The 23,676-nt window shown below is 40.8% G+C and overlaps 1 protein-coding gene across 3 annotated transcripts in view; it reads left to right on the top strand.

The window, feature by feature from the left end:
- Nucleotides 1-4,245: 4,245 nt before the first annotated feature.
- RGS6 (regulator of G protein signaling 6) overlaps nt 4,246-23,676 on the top strand; it is a 282,343-nt gene continuing 262,912 nt past the window's right edge. The window contains exon 1 of one of the 3 annotated variants that reach the window (XM_060761517.2): nt 4,246-4,717. The gene's annotated coding sequence lies outside the window, so the exon portion shown is untranslated. The remainder of the gene's footprint in view (nt 4,718-23,676) is intronic. The other 2 variants (XM_060761526.2, XM_060761535.2) reach the window with 2 other exon arrangements.

A 23,676-nucleotide genomic window follows, 5' to 3' on the forward strand; every position in this document is an offset into this window, starting at 1 on the left:
TGACAGAATTCCAGGAATGTCATAGTAGAGGAACGTCTTGCACCCTCTCCCACTGACATAGGGCAGGGATGAGAAAATGTTCTCTCTCCACATGTTGTTGGGTGGAGACTCTCATGACTTCCAGGGCAGCATAGCCAATGGTGTGGCATGCTGAGAGTTATTGTCAAACAACATTGGTAACTCCCTAAACGCCTCTTGCATATAGAAAGTCCATACATATACATAGATTCTCAAACCTGTTTGTGAACTTATGGTAACTAACATCACCACCTGTCTAAGAAAGGAAGGAAGGAAGGAAGGAAGGAAGGAAGGAAGGAAGGAAGGAAGACTATAAGGCAATTTCCTTTTGTCTGGGAAAATGTAAAGAGATACTCAATTATAGAGATTAAAGGGAAGTCCATTTCTCTGTCTGTCCAACACCCTAGCAAAACCAATCCAGTGCCTTGTATGATTGATGAAGTAGATTATCTTGGCAAGTGTTTCTTTCTGTTTTCTTCTTCTTTCTTCTTCTTTTCTTTATCATGATGACAGGTTACATCAAGATGTTTTCCACTGTGAATTAGCAAGAAGTCTTCAGCCAAGCATAAGTTGTTCTGATTGTAGTCTGTTGAGTTTTCACTTGGTCATCAGAAGTTCATGTAAAGTCCAAGGTCTAACAATGACACAGCTTTTTTTCTTTGCTCCTGTTCTCTTCATGGGGTATAAACAAATATAAAATAATAATAAATACTTTTTTGTTATTACAGTTCATGTATGTGCCCCGATCACTTATTAGGCATTGGTTGAACCTTTTGGTTTGCTAGCCAAATTGAATGACTGGTTGGCAAAAGGATGCATTGTGTAAAAAAGTGGGTCACCTAGATGAAATATTTGGAAAGTGTAGTAGTGGCTAGTTAGGTAGGTAGCTATATAGTTTTAGCGCTAAATCTTTTGAAGATTGGTGAGGGGGCTTTATGGATCTAATTTATTGTCAGAAGATAATATTTTCTAGACCCTGTTTTTAAAATCTCCCAAGCACATTATAGAGTGATAGGGACTATATCATCTGTATAGGAGGTGCTTAGCTTCCATAGAGAAATCCTTGCAGGCTTCAGGTCCAACCTATCTTCGAGACCACATCTCCTTCTATGAATTGCTGCGGGCACAAAGATCTACCAGGAAGGTCCTCCTCTCAGTCCCGCCTCCATCTCAAGTGCAGTTGGTGGGGACAAGAGAGAAGGGCCTTTTCAGTGGTGCCCCCCCAGCTTTGAAATGCCCTCCCGAGGGAGAATAGGCTAGCCCCTGCTCTCAAAGCCTTCAATATACAATTGAAGACATGGCTTTTTAGACAAGCCTTTGATCATGTTTAGAAATTCGAGGACCTAGAGCAGCGTTTCTCAACCTGGGGGTTGGGAACCCTGGGGGGGGGGGTGTGAGGGGATGTCAAAGGAATTGCCAAAGACCATCAGAAAACAGTATTTTTTGTTGGTCATGGGAGTTCTGTGTGGGAGGTTTGGCCCAATTCTATTGTTTATGGGGTTTAGAATGCTCTTTATATGTGAACTATAAATCCCAGCAACTACAACTCCCAAATGTCAAGGTCTATTTTCTCCAAACTCCTCCAGTGTTCACATTTGGGCATATTGAGTATTTGTGCCAAGTTTGGTCCAGATCTGTCATTGTTTGAGTCCACAGTACTGGTCTGGATGTAGGTGGACTACAACTCCAAAACTCAAAATCAATGCCCACTAAATCCTTCCAGTATTTTCTGTTGGTCATGGGAGTTCTGTGTGCCAAGTTTGGTTCAATTCCATCATTGGTGGAGTTCAAAATGCTCTTTGATTGAAAGTTAACTATAAATCCCAGCAGCAACAACTCCCAAATGACAAAAACAACCCCCCCCCCAAACCCACCAGTATTCAAATTTGGGAGTATTGGGTATTTGTGCCAAATTAGGTCCAGTGAATGAAAATACATCCTGCATATCAGATTTTTACATTATGATTCATAACAGTAGCAATGAAAATAATTTTATGGATTATCCCTCTTCCTTTTTCCTTCCATTTTCCCAAGTATCATTGTCTTCTCTAAGCTTTCCTGTCTTCTCATGATGTGGCCAAAGTACTTCATCTTTGCTTCTAATATCCTTCCCTCCAGTGAGCAGTCGGCCTTTATTTCCTGGAGTATAGACTGGTTGGATCTTCTCACAGTCCAAGGCACTCTCAGAATTTTCCTCCAGCTCCACAGTTCAAAAGCATCTCTCTTTCTTCGCTCAGACTGCCTTATGGTCCAGCCCTCGCATCCATAGGTTACTACAGGGAATGTAGTATGTGGATCTTTGTTACCAGTGTGATGTCTCTACTCTTCACTAATTTTTAGAGATTGGTTATTGCTCTCCCAAGAATTAAACGTCTTCTGATTTCCTGGCTGCAGTCTGTGCCTGCAGTCATTTTCGTACCTAGAAATACAGTTTGTCACTGCCTCCACATTTTCTTCCTCTATTTGCCAGTTATCAATCAGTCTGGTTGCCATAATCTTGTTTTTTATGTTTAACTGCAACCCAGCTTTTGCACTTTTTTTCTTTCATCTTGGTTAGAAGGCTCCTCAGCTCCTCCTTGCTTTTGGCCATCAAAGTGGTATCATCTGCATATATAGGGTTATTAATGTTTTGCCCAGCAATTTTAACTCCAGCCTTGAATTCATCAAGCCTTGCAGGTCGCATCATGTGTTCTGCATACAAGTTGAATAGGATGGGTGAGAGTATACAGCCCTGCCATACTCCTTTCCCAATCTTGAACCAGTCTGTTGTCCCATGGTCTGTTCTTAGTGGGGTATAAATAAAGTTATTATGATTATGATTATTATTATTATTTTACTGACACAAAAACACAGTATGTCACAGCAAATGAGATATATATGCTGGGTTTCGTATCACAAAATCACAAGTCGAACACTTCCCAAGCATCTAGGACTGTGTGATGTATTTTTTAATAATGCGTGCAGATCCAAGTAAGGTGGCCTTTTGCAGTTGACAGATCATGATTTTGTCAATGTTTATAGTTTCCAAATGCCAGCTGAGATCTTTTGGCATGGCACCCAGTGTGCCGATCACCAGTGGGACCACCTGTACTGGTTTATGCTAGAGTCTTTGCAGTTTGATTTTAAAGTCCTGAAAATGGCTGAGTTTTTCCTGTTATTTTTCCTCAATGTGACTGTCACCTGGTATGGTGACATCAATAGTCTAAACTGTTTCTTTTCCACAATTGTGATGTCTGGTGTATTGTGTTCCAGAACTTTGTCAGTCTGAATTTGAAAGTCCCATAGTATTTTTGTGTGTTCATTTTCCACTACCTTTTCAGGTTTATGATCTCACTAGTTCTTTACTACTGGCAGGTTATTATTATTATTATTTGAAACACAACAAGATGAGTCTACAGCAGACAAGATCATTCTGCTGGCTGTTGTATTGGATCACATGTTGGACGCTTCCCAAGTGTCTAGGACTGTGTAACGTATCGGCAAATAATGTGTGCAGATCCCAGTAAGGTGGCCTTCTGCAGCTGGCAGATGATAATTTTGTCAGCGCCAATTGTGTTCAAGTGCAGGCCAAGGTCTTTAGGCACTGCACCCAGTGTGCCGATCACCTTGACTGGCTTGTACCAGAGTCTTTGCAGTTAGATCTTTAAATCCTCATATCGTGTCAACTTTTCCAGTCGTTTCTCTTCAATCCTGATGACGCTGGGATTGCAACATCGACGATCCATACTTGGTTTTTTTAACATGATTGTGAGGTGAGGAGTATTGTGCTCCAGAATTCTTGTCAGTCTGAATTCAGAAGTGCCCTCGCTGTGAGTAATTTTCCATTTCTTTAATGCCACTGTGGCACATTTGTTGTTGTAGTTGTTGTTATTATTATTTCACAGCAAACGAGATCTTTATGCTGGATTTCGTATCACAAAATCACAAGTCGAATGATGATGATGGTGGTGGTGGTTGTTATTATTATTATTATTATTATTATTATTATTATTATTATTATTATTATTATTATTATTATTATTATTATTATTATTATTATTATTGTGATGTGTGTATTTCCGACTTTAAAAGATAAAAGCCGGCTTCTCTCCTTGCAGCGGCGAGAAGGCGGGTGCCATTCCGCGCGCGGCCTGCAGTGGGCGCTGTTGCCTCCCTCCTCCTCCTCCTCTGCCGCCGCGGGAGGGACTCAGCGCCTCGGACTTGGTCCTCCCTCACTCCTCGTGTGCTGCTGCTGCTGCTGTGCCTGTGTGGCTGGAGGGCTTGGCGGGGAGGAGGGAGGGGGAGAGGGAGAGGGAGCGCGCGCTCCCCGCCTTTGGCTCCCCTCCCTTTGGCCTCGTGAGGAGGATGAGGAGAAGGCGCCCGGCGGCCGGAGCGCACGAGCCCACAGAGGTGGCGGCAGAGGCAGAAGCAGCAGCAGCAGCAGCAGCAAGGAGAGTAGCAGTGAGAGCCAGCCACGGAGGGGCATGGAGAGCCTGGTGAGCCCTCCCCTCGCCACCTTCTGAAGGAAAAAAGGAGCCAGGAGGAAAGCCCTCGAAGAGGAGGAGGGGGAGGAAAGGGGCCACCTTGGGGCTCACCCACCCCTCCTTTGCCTGCCTTGGCCACTCCACCTCTTCCCCGCCATGAGCCAGGCTGTGCCCTGCAGCCTCTGAGGAGACCTTGCCCCTGAGGAGAAGGCGACGACGCAGCCTCGGTTGCCAAGGTAAGGGCAAGGCTTGGCCGCCGGTGAGGGGAGGGTCGGCTCCCCCCCAACATCCCCACTTCAGCTTCCCTCAGGCCAGTTCTGGAGTCCCTTCCTTCGTGCGTGTGGGAGAGACAGGGAAGGGGACCCATTGGGATAATAAGGTGGGACGGGGAGGAGAAGAGAGGAAGAGGAAAGGGAAAAGGGAAAGGAAACAGGCAAGGAGAAAGAGCATCATCCCAAAGGCTGGCTTATTTCTTTCCTTTTTGGGCTTCCAAATGAACTCAGGGAAATGGGAAGAGAGAGGAGAAGGGGCTCAAGGCGGCCCATCCAGAGAGAGCCCCCCCCCCCCTTTGTAGGCACCACTGTGGAATGAAGGCAGTTTGACGCCACTTGGACTGTCAGGGCTCACTCAGTGCTGTTGGGAGTTGAAGCATTGCAAAAGTGCAGGTGCCTCACCAAAGCCACAACCCCTAGGATCCCTCAGTATTGAGCCAGAGCAGTTCAAGTGGTGCCAAACTGCACCTGGCCTGACAACACAGGGTAGTGTTTTGACTATAGGTGCATCTTCAAGTGGTAGCCCTGGCCCAACAGCACAAGGCAGTGTTTTGACTAGGGGTGCATCTTCAAAAGGTACCCCTTGATTGAAAACACATGATTGTGGTTTGACTATGGGTGCGTCTTCAAGTGGCATCCCTGGAACAACAGCAAAAGGCAGTGTTTTGACTAGGGATGCATCTTCAAATGGTACCACTGGATCAACAGCACAAGATTGTGGTTTGACTACAGGTGCATCCTCAAGTGGTACCTAGTCAAATAGTGGTTTGACTAAGGGTGCATCTTCAAGTGGCACCCCTGGACCAACAGCACAAGATAGTGTTTTGACTATAGGTGCATCTTCAAGTGGCAGCCCTGGAACGACACCACGAAGCAGTGTTTTGATTATGGGTGCATCTTCAGGTGGTACTCCTGGACTGACAGCACAAGATAGTGTTTTGACTATGGGTGCATGTTCAAGTGGCACCCCTGGCCTGATAGCACAAGACTGTGGTTTGACTACAGGTGCATCTTCAAGTGGCACCCCTGAACCGACACCACAAGATCGTGGTTTGACTACGGGTGCTTCTTCAAGTGCAGATTGACACCACTTGAACTGCCCTGACTCAGTGCTATAGAGAAGCATGGAAGCTGTGGTTTATTGTACGTCTTTTTGCCTTCTCTGCCTCACCAAATGATAAGCTCCAGGATTCCATTGCATTGTGCCAGGGCAGTTCAAGTGGTGTCACACTGCATCAGTTCTACCGTGAAGGACAAGGTTTGAATAAGGTTTTGAGCAAGGATTATGGAAGATTGGCACTTTATATGTTTTTAACTCTCATGTTAATCTGTGTATTTGTTTGCTTAATTTGTTTTAATTGCGTAGTTGCTGGAATATGTTTTTATGACTGTGTTTACATGGCATTGAATTTTGCCAGAGCTGTAAGCTACCTTGAGCCTCCCAAAGGGGTGAGAAAGGTGGGGTATAAATAAAGCAAATGCATAAATAAATAAGTAAATAAATAAGAAGGACACCCCCCTCCCAAAGGGATCAAAGAGCTGCTTCGTGAAGAGCTGCTCTGTGGGAGTGGGGAAAGGAAAGAGCAAGAAAACCACTTGCCTTTTCAGGGTGGTGCTAGGGATCCTTTTGGAGGGTCATGCCAGGCCATTGGGGAACAAGTTGCACTCCAGGCTCTCTGCTGCACCCAAGGGTTTTACAGCCATGAATGGAAACTGATGGTGGGAAAAACTTGGGTCCTCCAGGAGTTTTGGACTTCAGCTCCCACTATTCCTAACAACCTCAGGCTCCTTCTTTTCCCCCCTCAGCCGCTTAAGCTGCATGGCAGAAGGTTGGACTAGATGGCCCCTGTGGCCTTTTCCAACTCTATAGTTCTGTGAACTGTGCAATCAAAGAAATTAAACAAAAAGACTATGTGTGTGCATGCACAGCTGGAGAGTCAAAATATGTTATTTAAGTCCAAGCAGAATGGTTTGGAAGTAGTTGCCTCTGCCATTGAGAGAATTTAGTCCTAAATATGCATATTTGGAACTATGATGCAGTGAAATGAATGGAATGCTTCAAAATGAGAGGACTACACTGTGTATGGACCATAAGTGGCTATAAGAAGGCTTTTGTGTAGGGTGTGAGCAATACGGCTTTGGGCTGTTGTGTGGGTTCGAAAGTGAAATAGAGTACCAATGTTCATCAGCTTGGGTACTGGCTATATAACTTTAGCCTTTACATTAGAGTCACAGTTGTAAGAAATACTCTGCCTTCTGCTCCAACAAGAGCCATGCTAAAATGTTAATCCCAATGATCTTCAACCCGCCATCAGCCTTCCAGATGTTTTAGACTTCAACTCTCACAATTCCTAACAGTCTATCAGCTGTTAGGAATTGTGTAAGTTGAAGTCCAAAACACCTGAAGGACCAAAATTTGCCCATGGCTGTCTTAAACCCATTGAAGCATTCGCTTACATAAACAGTGGCCAAACAACCACATTGATCTGATGGGTATGCTCTAGTTCTGAGCTTACAATTAAATTGAGACCAGAACAGTTTAAATGTCACTTATGCATATGGCACTCTGGTTTATATTTGGGCTTAATTATGCAGTTGACTAAACAGTTGATAGCCCAATTTTTTCATATAGTGTGCATCAGGCCCGTAGCCAGGATTTCGATTCGGGGGGGGGGGGGCTGAGTCTGAGTGAAAGAGGGTCTACCCTAGCAAACCTTTTGTATCGTTACTCCAATACCCCCATGCATATGGGATATATTGAGTATGGTGATCAGATCATGATATGAATAAACATAACAGTTTAAATAATGCACCAGAAAGGCCTTTTCGCGAACCACCATGATAATTTTGGGGGGGGGGGGGTGAAGCCCCTCAAGCCCCCCCCCCCCCCGGCTGGTGTGCATCTACACAGCAGTATTAATTCAGTTTGACTCCATTTTCTACTTCATCACACTAGAGAATGAATCCACTTTAAATCTGGTTTCTGCTTCCTGCAGAATTCTGGGATTTGTAGCTGAGTGAGGCTGTTAAAGGCTCCTCCCTAAACTACAAACCTCAGAATTCTGCAGGAGGCAGAAACTGGATTTAAAGTGGATTCATTCTCTAGTGTGATGAGGTCCTTTAACTGCCATGGCTCAATGCTGTGGAATCCTGAGATGTTTAATTCAGTGAGCCACCAGCACTCTTAGGCAGAGAATGCTGAAGACCTGATAAAATTGCAGCTTCCTGAATTCCATAGCATTGAGCCAAGGCTGTGTCAAATTGCATTAATTTTATGGTGTAGATGCACCCCTAGGGTACATCTACACATATGCACTCTAGGTATGCACATACTTACAAAATAAATGAAATATAGTATATGAAAGCTTATGCTATATACTTCCTTTAGCTAAGTCCCATTGGTGCCATGATATCTCTTCGTATTTTGCTTAGCATGGCTAGGGATTGAAATAAAGTAGTGGCTTGGATGTGAGCAGACTTTTCACTGCCTTGCTCTGTGCTAGTGGTTCTCAACCTGTGGGTCCCCTGGTGTTTTGGCCTACAACTCCCAGAAATCCCAACCAGTTTACCATCTGTTAGGATTTCTGGGAGTTGAAGGCCAAAACATCTGGGGACCCACAGGTTGGGAACCACTGCTCTGTGCAAAGGCAGAGACTCATGAAACATGGGGGAAAGCATGAAGGATTAATGGCTTTCTCTGTTTCCTTTTGTGCATAAGAGTGTACAATCTGGTGTATGGAAATGATTGCCTCCAAACCTCTCTTCCCTCCTCCAAATGTTGTCATAGCTGGATTGCATTGCCATGCTGGTCATGTGCAAGTCCTTATCACTTGGTGAAACCAGCTTCAGAACAAACAGGTCACCTGTCCTTCTGGATGATGGGAAATGCTGAGACAGTTGGGCTGGCAGTCATTAAATGAGAGAAGAGTTATGGCCTTAGGGTTTTTGAAAGAGAAATTCCACTCTGATTGCTCTTTACATTGGTTTGTTGCCTGCTGCAATTTGAGCAGCAAAGAAAGACCTGAAAGGGAGGCGAGGTGAGTGCCTTGTGGATATACTTTTTCTCTTTACATATTTATTTTTGTACAAGCCCCCATAGTTTTGTCACCCATCCATATAACACATCCCACTGGCTGTGTGGAGGGGCTGGATAAATCTATTTTTGTTGATTGGGTAAGTCCACAAAGGAGGAGGAGGTTACCAATTAAGCTTAGAGTGTTACTTTTAAGAAGAATAAATATTATGAAATGCTGAATCCAGAGCACCATTAAGCACCAAGAAGAAGAAATATAATGAAATGCTGGGTCCCAGAACATCATCCCACTACTACTCAGTTACGAATGGATTAACATGTCATTGTACTATAATAATTCCCTTTACAAGTAGCATTCAAAGTTATGTTATGACTGGTTTGGGTTACATTCATTTTGCTGTTTCTCATGTTTTGCAGGGTTGATTTTAGCCTATTTAGTTTCACTTGCATTTTTTCCCCTTTGCTAGAGAAAAGTACAACAAAGAATATGGGTATACTATTATTGGCCTATGCACACTTGCATGGAAGTAGATGCTGTCAAGACTGGTAATCCTGATGTTCAAGTTCAGTATTAGGGAGGCTTTGTACTTTTTGTTTTTCCTGAAGCACTGACTCACATTTGTTCAGTGGCGCTCACCCTCAAGTAAGTGTGCATGGAATAGATGAATGAGACATATCATAAATAGTGTGAAAATAGCTGAAAGGCAGTTTAGTGAGGAGGTGCACAGAACCAAATAATTGTATAACAAACTTGGATGTTTTGTATGGGGGACTATTTTACTTTTGACAAAGACACCCCCCTCCCCCTTTGCATCACAGCCTGTAGCTTTGCTAATTCCTTATATTTGGCTTTTAAATATAAGGAATTATTAGTATTTGCTGTGTGTCTGAATTGAATTATTTCTGCAGGCTTAGTGTATGGAGTCTGCTATATTTCAGGTAAATAGGTGCAATTTTGTAGTTGATTCTGGTGTGGTTGTAACAATAACAACAACAGCAACAACACTTTATTTATATTCCACCCTTCTCCCAGAGGGGACTCAGAGTGGATTACAATATATACACATACACATGCAAACATTCAATGTTTTGTTGCAAATAAGATACAATGAGACGAATACACAAAGGCAAAGACTTCTTTAATTTCCAGCTTGGAGGCGGTGTTCATCTCCATCTCTGGAGGAGGTGTTCTTTCTCCATTCCCAGCCTGAGGAGCCTGTGCCCGTAGACGACCCCTGGTCATTTAGCTGGCATGACTCCTTTGCCTTTTCCCACCAAAGTGGAACTATTTATCTACTCACATTTGCATGTTTTCGAACTGCTAGATTGACAGGAGCTAGGGCTAAGAGCAGGAGCTCATCCCATCCTGCAGATTCAAACTGCCAAACCCAGTTCAGCAGCACAAGGGTATAACCCATTGCACCACCATAATAGTAGAAAAATGGTCTTGCCACCTGTCTTCTGTGCAACACACACAACAAAGAACATAAATACCGAATGATACGAATGTGAGAACATATGCTATAGTGGACATATGAATACTTAAAGGCCTGACTTGCCAGGTCAGCCACACCAGACTGATTTTGAGTTGCCTCCAAAAAGTTTTCTGTAAAAAAAATGAGAATGTTTATCATTGAAATGTATTCAGTGACCCCTGAAAAAAATGAATACAAATATTTAATAAGAAAAGCTGTATGTTTATCATTTGATTTTGCTGCACTAATGCTGCATTTTCCAGAACTCCATCAATCATATTTTCCCATTTAGAGGATATAATGAATTTGCTTCCCAGATACTGTTTCTACACAGGCATTCAAAGCAAAACCAGGGCAAGAAACAATTTGAGCTTACTTTTTCCCCAACAGTAACTAACAGCAGTATATAAATCTACAGTATACCTAGATACAAAATAATATGTTTCTTTTTTAAAAGCAACAAGGCGGGGGGTGGGGGGGGGGAGGTAGAAAGTAACTAAAAGGATTGCTGCATTTTCCTATGAAGGAAGTCTAATAAGCATGCAACTTTTTATCTGAGAAAAAGAAAATACACATTAAAGTTGGGATGTGTATGATTATTACTAGTAAATGTTCTAAGTCTTATCTAGATGAAACAAAAGTTTTAGTCATAGTAAAATTTATATCACCCTCAATGCTATATAAACTAGACCAAAGTTATCATTTTTCTGGGGAAAAGGCCAGTTAATTATCAGTTCTGAACTGTCATGTGCATTAGAAAGCAAAAAGTTGAGAAATCTGTAGTGTGTTCTTAGTTATGGTTGAGAGATCTTGTCCAACAATCTTGCCCTGGTTTGCATTTTGGGCCCATTATATAATACAATAAATCTGGTGACTTTGTGATCAAACATGGTATAGCATTACCTGACAAATTACAATACATATGCATAGATAAAGAGAAATCAGTCTTCCTGTGTTAAATAATATTAAGAAACAACCAATGAAGTTGAACAGAAGTAAGTGTGGAGAAAGCTTGCTTTATGATAGTTTTGCTGCTCCGGCAAAAAAAAAAAAAAAGTTTGCCCTCTACAGTGACTCAAATACGAATCTTAGCACCAACTACAACTAGATCTATTGAATTAATGATAATTTGGTAAATCAACTGGTATGTAAGCTATCTGTCCATCAGTTCGTCTGTCCATCTGTCCATCCATCTCTATCCATTCCATCTTTCTCCCAGTGTGGGATTTCATGACTCTACTCTAGAGTTCAGCTCTTTGTTTCCAAGTTTGGTACAATTACTTTGACATGCTGGGCAAAATGCCACAATCACTTCTCTCCTTCACTGGGCATAGAAACACCAATATAATACATCAAGACAATAACCATTTGTCCTTTCATGACACTTCCAAATAATCTGCTCAGGGCAGTCTCTTGTCCTCTGTCTAACAAAAGGGTTGACCTCCTAAATTACTGACAAACCCAATTTCTTCTTCACACAGTGCAAAATTAACTTATGGAGTTATAGCCTACAGTGATGGCTTTTTTGGCTGTAAACTTAAAGACACATTACATCACAGTATTGTGATTCCATTTAACAATCCATTTAATGGTCCTGTTATGGATTTGTCTGTTTCTTTAAAAGGGGGGAATAAAGCAGAAAGGATTATGGCTTTCATGCTATAATTATAAAAAGTTCACAAGACTGGTTGATATTGGGCTTAATTTTTTGTACATGGTATTTTTGATAGAAGCACAGTGGTATGAATGAAAGCATTTGTGGAAGAGGCCTGAGAAATATCTGTTTCTCTTGGCTTGTGGAGGAGGAAAAGAGAAATCCTTCTTACCAGCTTCATGTGATCACTTTGAGCTTCCCCACCTTAGTGCCCTCCAAGGGTCCTTCCACGCAGCCCTATGTCCCAGAATATCAAGGCAGAAAATCCGAATGTGGATTTTCTGCCTTGATATTCTGGGATATAGGACTGTGTGGAAGGGCCCCATGTGTCCACTTCTCCCATCATCCTCACCCATCAGGAACCATAGTTTGTGCTGGCTTAGGATGGTGAGCGTTCTGGTCCAGCACATCTGAAATGCACTAGTTTGAAATGGATTTTTTGAGCTTCTGATGACTGCTTTTGCTTTTGTTCCTATTGCTGGTTGTTCTTATGGTGGTAAAATTGAAGGCAGGGGTAAGTTGAGCTTATTGGCTACTGTAAGGTTTAGATTTGGGTTGAACTCTGTATCAGTTAATTTCTCCCTATCACCACTACCCACATTTCTTTTTAGTATCAAGAGCAATGAATTACTTGCTTCAGATAGTGATGACTCAATTAGGAAGGGAAGCTGCTGGATTTTGCCATCAACATACAGTGGTATGTTGGTATCCTTGGGGATTCCAGGCATCCCCGTGAACACCAAAATACATTAGATGCTCAAGTTCCTTTATGTATAATTGCATAGTAAAATGGTATTCCTTATATAAAGTGTTAAAATCAAACTTTGAATTTTGGAATTTGTTTTGAATATTTTCAACCCATACATAGTTGAATCTGTGGATGCAGGATCCATGCATACAGTGAGCCAGATGTATCTATGTTACACAGATTTCCCACCCTCTGAAACAAAAGCAGTTCCTGGAAGGCAGGTGATGCCCACTCAGTGCACCAAGTAGAGGATTCTGCAATTGCTGGGCTGCAAAAATATACCCTAATAAAACTTAATATTCATAGTGCTGTGCTGTTTTCCTTAAGAAATCTTTACAACGATGCCTGAGTCACCACATCAGCCAATGTTCAAGCCCTGTTTTAAAGTGACAAGTTGTCATGTCAGATAAAAAATTACAACGAGGTCTGGGAGTTAGGTATGTGCCTTTCTAATGGAATATTTCATTTTATTCAGTCAAGAATAAACATCATTATGGATCTTTAGGTTGTAACTGATGATCAACCTTCCCTTTGGGACACAGCAAAGCGTAGCTTAGCTATGTGTCTGTTTGTGTGTGTTAATTTTAGAGGAGAATACATAAGACCTAGTCATTTATCTTGTTACCTAAAGTCATAATGTTCTGCGTAAGCATCTCCCTAGCAACAGAATTTGATGTCATAAATAGATGATTAAGGAATAAGATGAGATAAGGCACAGGTTTTATGCAGAATTGATTATTGGTAAGGCAGTATACTGTTACAGCAGTGTTTGAGATCTAAGAAGGGAGAAAGAGGGATTTATTTAACAACTTTCTTGCATCATCTAAATCCAGTGGTCTCTTGTGGGCAAAGGTACTTAGTAAATCAGTGATGTTCAGATGTTGCTGGACATCAGCTCCCAGAAATCCCAGCCAGCATGACCAATGGTGAAAGGTTCTGGGAGTTGTGCTCCAAAACATCTGAAGAACCAAAGCCTTGGATCACAGCTCTTGTTCTCAACTACCTTGCAACAATCAAGGGCAGGCATCCTCAAATAGCAGCCCTCTGGCTGTTTGGCCCTCCAACTCCCAGAAGCCCTAGCCAGCTTGTTCAATGGCCAGGAATTCTGGGAGTTGGAGGCCCAAAGAGCCGGAGAGATGCAGTTTGAGGATGCCTGATCTAGGGCAAACTGTAGCTCAGACACAGATATGGCCTAAGAGAAATTTACAGATGCTGGCTTGGAGAAATTAAATAAAACCCCATAAAGTAGCTTTTTGTGAGCATCAGCATGTCGTTTTAGTGATCTGACTTGATATTAGATATGGCCAAAGCAATGTATGTAAGAAAGTATGTATGATTTAAAACTGCGAAGTGTTCCCTTTTGAATTACAGTGCTTGGAATCCCCAAGGCTCTATATTAGCATTAACTTCTGGGCTGTGCAACTATGATAAATAACAGATGGTTGAAGTCAGTCCCATAGACTCCCATTGAAGTGAAGAAACCAGGCTGGATGGTCATCTGTCAGAGGTACTTTGATTGTGTTTTCCGTGCATGGCAGGTGGTTGGACTAGATAGCCCATGTGACTCTTCCGACTCTATGATTCTATGAAAATCATTACAACATATCTTAAATTATATGACCAGATTGTACTTTTTTGGTGACTCCTCTACCTCTCAAAATTGCTCATCTGCATGTCAAAGGTCATATATAAAGAGATTTCAACCCCATGTTGGGGACTGTCTGCTTTGGATGTCTGTTTTCACCCATATTTCATCATTTGCTGGATGTTTGTGACAACGTCTGTTTACTTACCAACTATCTTGGAGAATGAAAACTGCAAGGATTTGACCTACATTGCTGTAGGCAGAATAATTCCCTTCCCCTTATATTAATTATGTATAGGATGGCTTTTATTTGCAAAGTTTTGAACAATCTGTGCTGTATTATTTTTCCAGTAACCCTGTGCAATACACTTGGTCCTGTTCCTGTTTTATGTAGGCTCAAAATTAGCAACTGGTATAAGTCTATACAGGGTGTGAGTGGCAGACAGGGAGCTTTAATTCAGGTCTCCCATTAAATGGCGGTGTGTATTTGAGATGAAAATGTTTCTCAGGGCTCTTCCACACAGTCCTATATCCTAGAATATCAAGGCAGAAAATCCCACATTATCTGAATGTGGACTCAGATAACTCAGTTCAAAGAAGATATTGTGGGATTTTCTGCCTTGATATTCTGGAATATAGAGCTGTGTGGAGGCCTCTCGGATTTTGTATGTCTGTTTCAGCTCAGAGCTGGTTCTGAGATCATTGCTTTGTCCCACTACATTTCTGACTTGTAGTGGGACTAAGATGAAGCTATTTTGGCAGGATTTGTTCAGAATGAATTTGCCTTTGCCTTCCTCTTAGCCTGAAAGACTTGCCCAAGGTCATCCAGTGGGCTGTGCAGGGGGTCTTCAGAGTTGTAGTCTGACCATCAAACCACTACACCACACTGAGTTATCCACAAGCCATATTGTGCTTTTCCTGCACGTCAGGGGATTGGATTGGATGGCCCTTGTGGTCTCTCCCAACTCTATGATTCTATGAAAAGTTTATGCCAGTCCCAAATGTACTATGGGACTCCATCTCACCCTTTTAATACCACGGGCAGACTAACATGGCAGTGTATGCTTACCTGTATGTCCTGTTGACCTTAGTAAGGCTTATTTCTATGCAACAATGCTTAGTATTGAAGAGCCATGGATATCTCAGATTGGGTGGTAGTAATAGGTGACCTCTCTGTAATGTAAACCGATCCTCTTAGGAATGTTTTTTCACTTTTTCTCTTCCCTGCCAGTCCTCTCTCAGGCCCCTTCCACCACAGCTGAATAAAATCCCACATTGTATGCTTTGAACTGGGCAGAGTGGACTCAGATAACAAAAGGGCTCAAGGAACATGAAAGACACTGCAGACTACTTCAACCAGAGAAATCAACCATAGCAGAGCACCTGATGAACCAACCTGGACACAGCATTTTATTTGAGAACACAGAAATGCTGGACCACTCTCACAACCACCATGTCAGACTACACAAAGAAGCCATTGAAATACACAAGCATGTGGACAATTTCAACAGAAAGGAGGAAACCATTAAAAATGAACAAAATCTGTCTACCAGTATTAAAAAACTCTAAAATTACAACAGCACAACAACAGAGAGGAAACAAACAAGGACATCTAATCACCTCTCAACAAAAGTTTGCTCTAAGCACTGTCAGGCCATTATATGCTAATCAAGGTGGTCAGCTGAAACATTCACACCTAGCTCCAGCAGACAAGAGTCCTTTGTCTCACCCTGGTCATTCCACAGATATATAAACCCTTTTTCCTAGTTCCAACAGACCTCACTACCTCTGAGGATGCTTGCCATAGATGCAGGTGAAACGTCAGGAGAGAATGCCTCTAGACCATGGCCATATAGCTCAAAAAAACCTACAACAACCCAGATATTGTGGGATTTTCTGCCTTGATATTCTGAGTTATATGGCTATGTGGAAGGGCCCTTAGCTTTTCTCTGAAATGAATCTAGTTTAGATTTGCATCCTCAGCAATTTTATTATTTTAAGCGGGAGTTTCTAAAATAAAGCATGCACTCTTTGTCAATTTATGGGTCGATCTGCATAGATTTGCACTGTAAGAAAAATATTTTTATTGTATCCTTGAAGAACATCAGTTTATTTACGTTCCTCCTGTCTGCAGGCATAAAATAATGGATCCTATGCTGCGAATCTTCTTGCTAAATGATGATGAAACTATTTAGACTCTGCCAATATTGACTTTATTTTTTGCATGGTCTGATGGCTTTTCTAATGTCTTGGCTATTAGCAAAAGTAATGGCAAATGTTCCCTTTCTCCTATTCACTCAGTTCTAATTAGGCATGCAGTCATGATGGAGTTGAATTATTTTCTCTCATATTTTGAACTCCTAGAAAAGAATAACTTTCTGCCTGTATCTTTCAGGAGAGATAACATGGATGGGCAGGTAAATGATTACAGTATTGACCTGAGGTATAAATACTCTAAATAAAGAAAGAAATATCTGTGGTTGAGCATTAATGAGCATTCAGTACCTTAGGCTTAAATCCATTTTTACTCCCAATTACAGCAGACCAACTGAAATGAAAGAGACCTAGCAATTTTAGTGGATAGCTGGGATTGACTTTGGATTTAACCCTATATTTCTATCTGTAAAATCAGTGTGATGAGCAAAAGATGAAAATGCTGATGTTACCAGTGTTTCTGCATTAGACCAGGAGTATTTCTTAAGAGAAAAATAAAATTCCTACTTCCTGACCTCTTCATCAGCCTAAATGAACTGGGTGGCTGGTGTTTTTGTTTTTTTGACCTTTAAATATGGGATTTTTCAAAAGGCTTCACTCATTGCCTCTCTGTATTGTACATTTCACATTTTACATGCTCACGATTGGCATGCTATTCACTCATATGCCTTATTTTCCTTGATCTTGTCTAACAAGGTGTTTCTTATGGAGACAAGGTACTTATTCTGTTAGAAAAGCAGCAAGCAATTCTTTTTATTTTATGTTAGGTTTGTCCATGATTTGTTATTACAGTTCAGAATTTCCTACCGTCACCAGCTATTTCCTCTCAGTTCTTTAGACTCCAGTCTTGAAAATTTCAGTTTTGCCATTTGCATCTGCTCTACATTCTTTATAATGAAAACAGACGCAGTGAATTTTCCCAGCTTTTCTGTAATCTCTCTAGGCAAGATTCAGTGTGGGAGAAGCTGTTGAAACAGAAGGGCCCACTCTTCCTTTCCTGCTGCAGCCTCCCATGCAGCCGGTGGATGTCTGAATCATGCCCCTAATCAACCTTGCTTTTTTGTAGGTTCTGTGTCTGGTGTGGACAGGATGTTAAAGATGTTTTGGAGCATTGGTGCAGTAGCATCAGCTCCGCACTGGATTAAGGCCATTTTTCTCTTCTGGTCTTCACTTTTCTTCTTTATTTTTCACCAGTACAGTTGCCTCTGTAGCAGTTTTTGATGCATTTCAACAATTGTTGTTATTGGGATTAACATCATTAGAGAGTGGTGTGATGGTTCTGATTTTGTCATTTTCTCACCTCTCTGCCTCTGTGTGGTACTTTTTATTTTGCTTTCTGGTTTTCAGAAATATTATATATATATATATATATATATATATATATATATACACACATACATACATACATACACACTCTACACATATCTCTAAATACTTATTGAAAATTTAGAAGAAAATACGAAGACAACATTAATACTCTTAAAATTATTTTTTCCTGAAGCAACAGATATAGGAAAGGAAGAGAGAAGAGAGAGTTCAAACATAGAGATGGAAATAAACAAGTAAAGAAATATTTAAATAAATCATATATTTATTTTCTTAAAAAAACAGTTTATATATCCCATTGCAACTTTACATAGTTTTGTTTAAGTGTTTGGCAAATTGCCCTGAGTACTTCCTACTCCCGGTGGCGCAGTGGGTTAAAGCACTGAGCTGCTGAGCTTGTTGACCTAAAGGTCGCAGGTTCGATCCCAGGGAGCGGCGTGAGCTTCCGCTGTCAGCCCTAGCTCCTGCCAACCTAGCAGTTTGAAAACATGCAAATGTGAGTAGATCAATAGGTACTGCTCCGGCGGGAAGGTAACGGCGCTCCATGCAGTCATGCCGGCCACATGACCTTGGAGGTGTCTATGGACAACGCCGGCTCTTCGGCTTAGAAATGGAGATGAGCACCACACCCCAGAGTCAGACATGACTGGACTTAATGACAGGGGACAACCTACCTTACTTCCTACTTAGCTGATTATGATGTGTTGCATGTGCAGATTTCGCAGTAGACATGCAGGTCACCATGTGCCCTATGTGCTAATAAGCAAAAGTTTGACTTTGCACATGAGCATGAACCCAGAGCTCTTGGATTCATAGCCTCTATATGAGAGGATATCCAGTTGCTTCCTTGAAGGGAGCATCATGATCATCTTCCTCAGTGATGACTCCCTTCACTGCAAACTTCTTTCTACAGAACTGTAAGGGTGGCTTTTTTGTGATGGGGATGTAGCTTTCACACTGTTAAAGGCCTCATCCAGCATCTATTCTGCTTCTCCAGGTGTGTGACCTTGCCATCAAGAAAATGAACTTCGTTCTTGAAGGCCATGAAGCCATTGTATTAAAGATATATCCATGGTCTCTGCTCAGATCATAGATAGATACCTGCTTTTGTGCAGTACAGTGGACATTCCCTTCACTCCTGCTAATGGTTTTTAATTTCATCATTGTTTAATCTCCTTGCTATGTTTATCTGGAAACATAAATTATTTACAAATTGAAGTGGAAATCTTCCTCACCCAGCTGCTAAACCCACACAAGTGCTTAACTTGCCTGTCTGATTAACTGCTGCTATTATACTTGGCTTAATTTTAGCAATCTGCCCTGAGTCCCTGTTTTGAGGAAAGGAAGGGATACACAGTACGGCCCACATATATGTTTCTGAGCTTATGTGAGAAACAAGAAACTGTGAATAATAGCAAACCATATTGAAATGAATTATTTCTGCTGGAAATTACTGGAGAGTTGCCTTGGAGCATCGAGAAAAATCCTATGGAGGTATTCACTACAGGAATGAGCCAGATCCTCCAGAATGATTCTACAGTAATTTCATATGGAAGCATGGCATAGAATCACCTGGTGGTCTTAAAAAAATATCCCAAAAAGGATGTATTTTGTTGGATGTGATATGTTCACTGATACATGGATCATAATGTAGTTGAATACATAAACAGTTTTTCTTGTAACATTGTCATGAGAGATGAGATTTCATATATGTAAAGCTTATCTAACCCCTTTGCAAAACCTGTCTTACTTGTGTAACCCTATCTAGCTTTCTCCAAATGTTGCTGTAGCCAGTTAGATAAAGATTACATTCTTTTTTTTTAAATGTGTGGCTTAGAGTTCAGTTTGAGGAGATCTAGAATGTTTAAGCTTATTTAACTAGAGATCCTCATTAGGTGAATGGATAGTTAGGTGAATGGATAGTGGTTAAGGGAAGTTCTAGTTAGAACATCACTGGGATCTGCAAGCTTGTGGCTTACTTTTAAAAGGACACACTTGTCTAGCTTAGTTTTTAAAAGTTCAGAGCCTAAAAACTGAACTAAAAGCTTACATTGGATTGAGATCTATGCACAAACTTCTGCTAGAAAGCATACGCTTTTACTGAGATACATTTCTACTCAAAAACAAGCCCCCTTGAACTCAGGCAAGCATAGGATTGCATTTCTAATGAACCCTATCTGGTCCCTGTGCTCAGTAATGTAATACATCAAATGGCACATACTGAACCCAAACTGTTATATGTGATATGAGTAGGGAAGTCTTGATTGGCTGTGGTTCCCTGTGGGGCAGCTTTGTAACAGAGATGGTGAAACATCAAACATGCTTTCATGACTCTTGTGTCTCATCCTGTGCTTTAAAATCATCCCAGGAGGCTCTTGTTAATGGCCTGCCATTCTCAGAAGTCTGTCATGCAGTTGGAAAACATGACAGTGGGATTTGGGACTCATGGAGAAACTAACTCCACAATTGAGACGGCTGAGAAATATAAATATGACAGACAACTTTTATAGTGCAGGCATCCCTCGGTTAATGAAATAGATGTGTTCATGGGCATTATTCCCTTAAGAGAAAATTTGGTCTCAGAAGCAGAAATAGCATGGAATGAATAGAGAAAAGTTCCTACAACAGGAAAAGGAGGAGTATAACATGTTTTAGAAACATTTTATTTGAAACATAACTATATCCAGATATAACATGAAAAAATAGGTCAAATACATCTTGCATGAGTAAACCAAAACATGTTGAACTTTCTAGAGACCACCTGACAACCTTCCACAATGTATTTAAATATGCCTTTCATGAGTCTCCACATTTCTTATGATTTCTATGTATAGATTTAATGTTTTTTTTAACATGTTGATGATAACTCATAAGGTAGGCTTGTTTACTTTCTCCTTTTCCCTCTGTTTTTCTGTACACAGATAGGATTTTGGAGGCAGCTGCTGTTTACCTGCCTGTTGTAGATGCAGACAGCAGTAACAGGATTGGCTAGCACAGAATCCCATTCTTTCTCAGCCCAACTATTATTATATTGCAGCCATATTGCTGTTATCTGACACTGCATTCTGTATTTCCGGAGCCCTTCTTTATCACCCTTCCAATAACAATGTTACAAAAACTTCTAGCTAGGCAGAAGATAGTCAGGAAAAAGAGGACTTAATTGGCATAAAAAGCATTTTGTAAAAAGGAGTTTATCAGAAGCTGGAGTGTACTTGTGCCTGGTTACTAGGCTTGGGTAACCACGGAAAAATTTGGTTCTAAACTCATTTTGTTTTTAGGGGGCCCTTGCATTTTTTTTAAAAATAATTCCGAAATTTTCTTTTTAAAATTTTTGAAATATATGAAATTTCGTATAATTACGAATCGATTCGTTAATGGCGGACGCAATTGTGCAATATGCTAAAAAAACCTCCAAATGGGACAGGGGGGACTTCTGAAGCTTCCCTCTCCCTCTGTTGTTGACTGTTGGTGTGATAAAACAAACAACAACTATAAAACTTGCACCAAACATGCCAAAATAATTACGAAATAATTACGAAATAATTACAAAATAATTATGAAATAAATTGAAAAAATTGTTTCGAATCTAATTTACTCCTCACACTTTTCCTGCATGGCTCAATATTGGATCATAAGCTAATTTAAATACGAATTAATAACGAATTACGAAATTAAAGAACGAAACCACCCAAGCCTACTGGTTACCTTTTGTTTACTATATTGACAACAAAGTGAAAGGCATGTGCCCATCTCTAGGCACAGTTACATTTATAGAACAGTGTTTTATCAGTGACTTAAAGTCATGCCATTCAGTGACATCCCTATTACCTTGCCTTCCTATTCCTTTTGATGCCATTACTTGCTCAAAATCTTGCCATGTTTGTTCATATGTTTGTGGTTTGGTTTTAATTTTTTTTAAATTATTATCATGGAGGAGGAAGGCCTGGGGGCCATGAGGACTATAGAGCTCAATAGGCATGTCTCATATCTGGAATTCTTTATCCACTAAGGTCTGTCTAGATACATTACTATCTGCTTTTAGTTAGTTAAAAAAAATCATTTCAAAACCCCTTTTTAGGAAAGCCTTCTTCCAAAGTGGGTGGGCAATTGTACCTTGCAGATATCTGCACATTACAGCTCTATATTGTGATTTTTGCTATAATAACTTGGTATGTCTTTACTAATATTTTAACTACATGCATGGAAATCTGTGCATTGTTTTGTGTTTTATGATTTTTATCTGCCTCAAAGGAATAACTTGAGATTGGAGCTGAAGCTGGATAATAATAGCTGTGTTCCCAAAGAGCAGCTTAGGGCACTGCCTGAGAACGGAAATCTCACAAATTCCTTCATGTGTATGCAGTAGGGTTCCACACACTTGGGGAAAAATATTACCTTATGGACTACAACTCCCCAAATCCCCTAAGCAGCATACCCACTGGTCATGTTTTCTGGGAATTGTGGTTTTGTTACAAACTGTTGTGATGAGCGCAAACTTGGTGATTTATCACCATCAAAGCTGGTAATTATCACCATCTTAACGAATAATATTCACCGCTACCCTTCCTCCCTTCTAAATTGGCATAATAAAGATGTTCAGACAGGAATAGCATAAATTGGAAATCTCAGGATTCAAAACACACAAAAAAATGAGAGGAGTGAAATTCAATAGATTTTGTTCTCTCTGTGTGTGCTTTCAAGTCCCTTGTTTTGACCCCATAAACTTCATAGGATTCAACTTTCTGGAGTTTCTATCTCCAGCAAAGATAAAATGTTCTCTTTTGGACTATAATAGGCTACATTTTATTGATATAGCACCTAAAGGTTTTTACAGAAGTCGCAGTAAGGAGACTTCTTGAGAAATTCAATGCTATCTGTCTAGGAAAGTTGCCTGGATTACAAGAAGAGATGCTTTACTGCTGCTAAAGGAGTTAAATTGTACTGTCCTTGGTCACTTGTCCAAAAAATTGGGAATGTCCTCTGATTGCATGAGATCTCACAACTGACCAACAGAGACAACATCTAAGGCAAAATGTAGACCTGTGACTGCAACACCATCATGTTTCTTATTTTAATACTTTCTGCCTGATGAAGAAGCTAGTACAGCTTCAGTCTTGCATCTTGTCCTTTTTTCCCCTTTTTTTTTTTTTTTGCTTTTTGGCCAATAAAGGTATCACTCTTTTGTGGAATTTGGGTTTTGCTTTGTTTTGTGTGCAAATATTGTACAAAGGGGACTTAGATGAGCTTCTAGTCTCTTGTGTGAAAATGTTGATTACAGCATCATATGTTGTGTTAAAATGCCCATATGTATTGCTATTTTTATGTACAAAAAATAAAGCAGCCATGTTGCCTGTCAGAAAAATGCTAAAACCCACTGTAGGGAAATTAGATCACCTCTCTTGTGCATGTGTGTATGCCTTCTGATTATTAACTTCTGGTAACTTTATAGATCTCATTGTTCTTGCCTCTGAAATATAGCCTACGGCACATGGTTTTCATTGATGGTCTCCCATACAAGTACTCACCAAATCTGACCCTCCTTAGTTTCAAAGATCTGATGGGCTCTGGTGCTTTTAAGACAATTGGGCCATCTCTTAAAACAAATCAAAATTTTAGAAAACAGTGAATAATCTTTTCAGATTGTCACTACATTAATTGAGCAAAGGGAGATGGGGAGAAGATTTGACTTCTAGCATCAAAGCAAAATAATAATAATAATCTGGAGCATAGAAAGAGGTGGCAGCCTCTTTGGGTTTGGCTTTCCTAGAAACCATGCAGAGACTGGGCCAAAGAAACATACACAGTGGCTGATTCATCCAGTCATTACTCAGATCTGTCTACAACCATAAATGAAACAAACAGGAGAACACTTCTCCATAATATGTCAG

The sequence above is a fragment of the Anolis sagrei genome, chromosome 1, assembly GCF_037176765.1.
Source record: "Anolis sagrei isolate rAnoSag1 chromosome 1, rAnoSag1.mat, whole genome shotgun sequence".
Classification (NCBI taxonomy): domain Eukaryota; kingdom Metazoa; phylum Chordata; class Lepidosauria; order Squamata; family Dactyloidae; genus Anolis; species Anolis sagrei.